At 38.4% G+C, this 7,543-nt stretch overlaps 1 long non-coding RNA gene across 1 annotated transcript; it reads right to left on the bottom strand.

The window, feature by feature from the left end:
- Positions 1-921: 921 nt before the first annotated feature.
- Positions 922-7,240, bottom strand: LOC113092154 (uncharacterized). The gene is made up of 3 exons (XR_003287522.1): positions 5,564-7,240; positions 4,595-4,702; positions 922-1,005 (listed from the first exon to the last, which is right to left on the bottom strand). It is a non-coding gene; the product is annotated as an uncharacterized LOC113092154 (long non-coding RNA).
- Between the last annotated feature and the right edge of the window lie 303 nt (positions 7,241-7,543).

Raw genomic sequence — 7,543 nt, 5'->3', positions numbered from 1 at the left:
TTTGAAAAAAATATTACATATAGTAATTACATAAGGTTTGTCTTTTCACTTCGGGGACTGTTCGAATAACAGAAGAAACTCCATTAACAGCATCTGTAATATGCTGCAAAGCTTCCTTTTTTTAGGACCTGATACGCCACTATATACGCTTGAAAATAAAACGTGGCGTTTTGAATGAACTTCTGATAATAAAACTTAAATTTCTGCAGCTGAGAAATTTTTATTTTTCCATTCGCTTTTGAGAAGACATGTTGAAATCCTTCGTTTGGTGTCATAATATGATGCTCATATATAGTTTAATATATATTAGTTTAATGGGAGGGATTTATGGTAATTGAGAATGAGCGTGCACGCGCGTCCCATTTACGACTGATTGGAATTAATTAACACACACACGTCACTATCACAACTGACGTTTACGAAGTTTTTGTGAATCAGGAGAAGAGTTTCAGGAAGTTCTCTTTACGCGCAAATCACTCAGATATTTACTCGTATATTTACGAATGTTTCATGAATGAGACCCAATGGGTGCATACAATAGATAAATCCAAAACAGAATCCACTGTGACATCGGAACTAATGCAATTCATTAAAACTATGGAAATAAAGGCATTTCCATAAATAAAAACCAGTTGGTGTAATCAAACCTGGCATAGGAAATGTATCTCATAAAAACAAATTGTTACTGCTAAGTAAACCAAGATAGAAACACATTCTACTACAGCTTTCTTGTTTGGAGTGTCTGCAACAAATTGCATGAAATATAAACTCTTATCCAGGTAGGTGGCATATTGGATATAGAAACAAAAAGGTAACTCACCTGTGCTCTCCATGGCCAGTTTGAGTCACGTTGTTGACGTCAGTTCTTCTCCAGGTGTAATATATCGAATCGCGAAGAGACAAGTGTGGTTTCTTTACTTATGGTTTCATTTTGCAAAAATAGGTCTTCTGTGGTCGTCATCAACAAGTCTCCCAAGAGAGGAGTCCTTTTCACATGCATCAATGCTGTATAGAAACATTTGTTTCATTAATATGTATTAGCACAGAGGTTCGACTATGAAGAAGCAGTATTTGATTAAATTATATGAGCAGGATATACCAATAAATACAATTCTATAAGCGACTATTGTATGGAATAATGTATTTGTAAAAGCAAATTGGACAAATGACTCGCACCATGTTTTTTGCCTTTTCTGAAGGGCAGATAACGGTCAGTGCGAAGGTGCAGTGAAGGGCAGATAACGGTCACTGCGAAGGTGCAGTGAAGGGCAGATAACGGTCACTGCGAAGGGCAGATAACCGTCACTGCGAAGGTGCAGTGAAGGGCAGATAACGGTCACTGCGAAGGGCAGATAACGGTCAGTGCGAAGGTGCAGTGAAGGGCAGATAACGGTCACTGCGAACCCTAACCCTAACCCTAACCGTTCACTGCGAAGGTGCAGTGAAGGGCAGATAACCGTCACTGCGAAGGTGCAGTGAAGGGCAGAAAACGTTCAGTGCGAAGGTGCAGTGAAGGGCAGATAACGTTCAGTGCGAAGGTGCAGTGAAGGGCAGAAAACGTTCAGTGCGAAGGTGCAGTGAAGGGCAGAAAACGTTCAGTGCGAAGGTGCAGTGAAGGGCAGAAAACGTTCAGTGCGAAGGTGCAGTGAAGGGCAGAAAACGTTCACTGCGAAGGTGCAGTGAAGGGCAGAAAACGTTCACTGCGAAGGTGCACTCAAGGGCAGATAACGTTCACTGCGAAGGTGCAGTGAAGGGTAGATAACCGTCAATGCGAAGGTGCAGTGAAGGGCAAATAACTGTAACTGAAGTAGTATTGACAAAGGCACTAACATAAAGAATAACAAACTCTAGATTTTAGACATGGCCCTTGCATTGTAAAGTTGCTACATAGCCACTTCATCTACTTACCACCATGTTTTACTCTTCCACTGAAAATCAAAAAGAAAAACCTTTGCAGACTCATTGTACTCAATAGTTTGGAGCTCTGCCTGCTGCTGTGACAGTAGTTTCCCTCGGTACTCCACAACAAAGTCACCTTTGGATATGAGTTCAGTGGCAAAAATACCTGGGGCCTGTTCTTCGTACGTGGCTAACTCAGTTAGCTGGATTTGATTGTTGACGATTTGGCGTGATCTTGGATCGTTTGGTTCTTCGAAGCTCATTCCGGAGCTGCTGTCATAGCAACAGGTCCGTTAGCTTAAACCTGCTCGGGAGCAGCTTATTTCATGTAAACAGGATTAGATCGCTTCTTTTCAACCAGAACTGATACTCAAAATATGTCTGCTAGCACCGCTAGTTTATTACAAGAGTATCGTACTGATCCAGGGACAATAATTTAAGATAATAATCATTAAAAAAAAATATTTAAAGGGGTCATGAAATGAGAAACCAAATTTGCCTTGATCTTTTGGAATATAAGAGGTCTTTGTACCATTAAAACGTCCTGCAAGTTTCATAGCTTAAGACGTCCTCCCCATTATAAACGAGCCATTTATTTAATCAAGCTCTAAATACAGCTCGTTCTGGATCCATGGTAAGAAGTGACGTCACGGTGCGAAGTGACGTTCCAACCATTTGCATATGACCGCCTCCAGCACAAGACAACTACGCTCATTTCGGATCGTTGTCGCGCTGCGCGCCTCACAAGTGTTCAGTCGACGGACAGCGAGTGGGTCTGTGTACAGGAAAATTACAATGCCACGCAGATGTGCTGTTCCTGGCTGTGGACAAACAACATCTTTGAATACGCTGCCGAAAGATCCTGACGTCAAGGAAAAATGGATGCAGTTTATTTGTATAAGAGAATCTTGAAAATATGTCGCCTTTCTAGTAGGCCTACATGTAATAGAAGATTAAAAATGTTGCCTTATCAATGCTGCATCTTCAAATATGGACTGTGCATGCATTTTTGTCCGCAGTACACCCTATCATTTCATTGAAATTAGGTAAATAATGTTGAACTGTTAGCATATTAAACTATAGAATAATTATGCAACAATAAACCGTTTTCAAGTGTCTCGGGTTACAATTTTTTTATTAATTCAAAATAGTTTCACTTTCCATGTGGACACGGGCTGATCCAGTCTTCGTTGTTGTGGTGATGGTTCATTTTCCTCTGATTCCTCATCTGATTCCGGCTCAAACATATAAGGTTTTATCATTGCAAGAGCCATCGCTTCGAATGCATCACTCGCTACTAAACAGTTACGCTCAATCCGCAAATGTTCCGTCAAATGTCGTTAGCCAATCATAACAGTGGGCGTTAACACTGAACTCTTAAAGGGGAAACAACCCAAAACAGACTGTTTGAATCAAAGGATGAGAAACAGGGTGGGAAAATGTCATAATTCACTACATTTTAAAAGTTTTTTTTTTTTTAACTATAGTAATACTATAATTGCACCTAGGGGACCATAATAATAAAATAAAAAAACCCATGTCATGACCCCTTTAAAAATAATATAAAAATGCTGTGTAGTACATAACAGCCTGCTATAGACACAGCCAGTTTTACTCACTGAAATATTTGTCATCAAAGTATTATTCTTACACACATGCTATACAGATAATAGAGTCGTGCATTATTTTGAGTGATGACTGCTATTATTCGAGTGGCTTGATGGAGCGCAGGAGATGCAGATAACATGATATTGACCCTTAAGAAACTTTCATTAATGCGGTCACGTAACAAATCTGTCCAAATATGAAATTAATAGTTAATTTCTACATTGAAATAAAAATGTAAAGACTAAACAACTATTTTAAATTGCGAATCTAAATAACTGGGAATCATGAAAAAAATTCTAATAAAATAAAAACATGTATCAATTATCTGTTTTATATATCTATTATAACATTTATGTAGCTTTGTTTGCTTGGCTGTTTCCTTATAAAAGTCCAGAAATTTGTCAAGTTTTTCGTCAGTTGTCGTTTTAAATTATATGACGTCATTACATTGCCGTCTTGCAATCGCTGCACTGCTGATCATGGTTTCGAGTATCGATACATATCCCCTTTTAAGACAACACATGAACGCGCAATTATCTCAGAAATCTCAATCCAGCGATACTAATCATACACAACAGGTGTGTTCGAAGAACCCAATTAGCCGGATCATGATTAGCACGATGATATCATCTTGGATGTGTCATTTGATCTCAGATGTAATAAGCGACGTATGAAGAACGGGCCCCTGGTAGCTCAGTGGTAGAGTGCATGCTTTGGGTGTACGACTTCCTGGGTTCAAATCCCAGCGGCTCCCCAGGTCGCCGTTGCAAAGGAGATATTGTTCTCAATCGGCCTACCTGGTTAAATAAAAGGTAAAAAAAAAAAAGGGTCTGTTTTTACAGGGAATAATCCCTGTCAAACCCTTAGATTACTGCAATCAGGCTGGGCACAGAGGCAAAAGTGCTTAAAGCACTGTGCTGAAGGACAAAATGGTTTATCAAATGTCTAAAAGCTGTTGAATTGTCAGTTCTAATATCCCTGTGTACTAGCAACCACCATTGTGCAGTGTGCTCTTGAGCAAGAGACTTGATCACTGAAGGCATTTCACTGATTCCAGCTAAATCATATTAAGGAGTTTAACATTTACCTTTAAAATTATTGATAAAACGCTGGAGACATGGTTTATCAATCCCCGCTTGGATATGGTACTCCGCATCCTGGATTGGTCCAAGTTCTTCTCTCCATGAGTGAAAACCTAAGTAGCAAGAGACATAAGTTACTTTAAATGCAGTAAATAACCCATTGCCAATTGTATGACAAAGTAGTTAGTTCTTAGCCTGTCAGATATAACACATTAATAGTCTTTATATGGTATAATTGGGATTGTGTTGCCTACATTGTAGTCAAGCGTTTTCTTAAACTACCAGTGAAAATCAATGATTTCAAGCATTTAAAGATGTTTGAAGTTGTTCTACGACATAAAACACCTATACAGTAGGTCCATTATAATGTTTAAATAATTTAAATGAACATTCAGTTATTTAAAAATGGTCTAATTAGTTTTACTACGGATAATTAATGTAGTTACCCCTGATGGCAGCTTTTCTCCCGCCATACAACCTAACCACGCTGTAGTGAGGAAGTGCTATGACAACTGATCCTATACTCTATTTAACTTGCTAATTGTCATAGTAGTCCATCCTAACATACAAGCTAACTACTGTAGTGTGCATATCATAAAAAACATACATTTATCGATTATCAATCAAATGTGATTAAATTATACAACACACGCAAAAAAAAAAAAAAAAAAAAAAAAAAAAAAAAATGTATGGCATGCATTAAGCTTCAATCGTGCCTAGCTAATAAGTCGGTTAGCTTGGTAGTGGTAGTTAGCTAAATAGTTTCCATTTACATTGCACATGTATAGGCGCGTTAGTAAACTAACGTTATCTAACAATATACTGACTAAACCCGACTCGACAGAAAACTGCAAAGTTAAAATTATCGCTAGCAAGGCCTGCTTTGTTATTAACATTCTCCATAATATATGGTAGTGGCATTAGTTATGATGTTAACACACGAATTACATTTGAAATAAAAGTGTTTAGCTTACCTTGGAGAACGAACACGCTGATTGCTGCTGCGTTTGCAGCTCCTGCTCCTCCAGTGAGTGAGTCAAGAGATGCAATCATTAGCTCCAGACGCGCGCGCGGGTATAGGTGTGGGGGAGGGGTTGACCATGTGGGGACCCGGATAGTCTTAACCAGGACATACACCGGTCTCGAGTGTGTGTGTGTGTGAAGATGGAAAAATCCACAACAATCCACCAACATACGCTTTTGATATTGGTTAATTTATGTACCCTCCTTTATCCAACCGAAATGTAGGTCTCTACAGTTAAGCTCTGTATTATAAATAAAAAAGACAAAATTATTTTGTCATGTTGATTAAAGAAACAATCACGTTAGTAAAATAAACTCCTGCCTGGCAATTCAAGTGTGAGGCAAGGGTTTTAAAGGAGGAACTGTAGGATGGAACACATTCGATTACAGATAATATGAAAGTTATTTTAAATTAATAACTGGAAAGAATATAGTTTTGCTTTAGAGTGGGCACCAGATGAAGTATAATATGGGATTGTTTGCAGTCATTTGAACTCAGAGTTGCAACTCCAAAACAGTGTCAACATGGCACTTTTAAAATAAGTGTTCCCCTCAGTTATCTACAGTGAGGAGGAAAAGCATTTGATACACTGGGGATTGTGCAGGTTCCCACTTACAAACCACGTAAGAGCCTGTCATTTTTATCTTAGGTATACTCTTCTACTCTAATGACAGAATCTTAAATAACAATATATATATTAAAAATATATTTTTGCAGTTTATTGTTTATGACAATAAGCATTTGATCACCTATCAACCAGTAAGAATTCCAGCTCTCACAGGAAGCCCTCCTTTTCTCCACTTTTTATTAACTGCACCGGTTTGAACTGTTACCTGTATAAAAGACACTTGTCCACATACTCATTCATGGGAGAAGGTCATGTGGTCTGATGAGATGAAAATAGAGCTTTTTGGTCTAAACTCTACTTGTTGTGTTTGGAGGAAGACTAAGGATGAGTGCAACCTCAAGAACACCATCCTAACTGTGAAGCATGGAGGTGGAAACATCATTCTTTATGGATGCTTTTCTGCAAAAGGGACAGGACGACTGCAGCGTATTGAGGGGAGGATGGATGGGGCCTCACACACAAAAGTGTCACTGCAGGCAGAAACCCCAAATTACACAAACATATAATTATAAAACATAGTTATATACCAGGGGTCTCCATCCTCCAACCAACCTTTTTGTGTGCGAGGGCTACCTCAAGGGATAAAATAATAGAAGGGATTTGTGTTTGTCATACTCAAATTTTATTATACATATAACATGGTGGTGCTTTTTTACAAAATAATAAAATATCTTGATATTCTGGTTCAGACTTACAAGTGTTGAAAAAGAAATCAACAATTCCTGAAAAATTATGAAAATATTTATAGATTTTTTTTTGTTGTTGTTGATTTTCTACAAACCTATTATGTATGCATTATCAAAAACAGTAGCCCAAACATTTAGTATAAATATAAATGCAAAAATAAATAAATAAACTGTCATAACTTCTTAAAACATTAGCATACTGCATTACATTTAATACATAGCCTATATAGCCTTTTTTTTTTATTACTTTCTGGACTCGGACTCGGCCTTTGGGAGCTCGGACTTGAGTCCAGCTTGGCCCCTTTTGGACTCGGACTCGGACTTGGACTTGATGTTTGTGGACTTGGTCTTGACTCGTGCTTGACAATACCACTGCTGATGACACTCAGCTCTTCCTCTTATTCCATCCTGATGATCCGACGGTAGCTATTCACATCTCAGCTTGTCTAACAGACATTTCTTCCTGGATGATGGATCATCACCTTCAACTCAACCTTGCCAAGACAGAACTGCTTGTGATTCCAGCAAACCCATCCTTTCATCACAATTTCACCATTAAGTTAGGCACATCAACCATAACTCCTTCAAAAACAGCTAGAAGCCTTGGAGTTATGAT

This window comes from Carassius auratus, unplaced genomic scaffold, assembly GCF_003368295.1.
Source record: "Carassius auratus strain Wakin unplaced genomic scaffold, ASM336829v1 scaf_tig00214496, whole genome shotgun sequence".
In the NCBI taxonomy this organism is placed as follows: Eukaryota; Metazoa; Chordata; class Actinopteri; order Cypriniformes; family Cyprinidae; genus Carassius; species Carassius auratus.
Note: the sequence above shows the minus strand (reverse complement) of the source record. Positions and strands in the feature narration are given on the sequence as shown.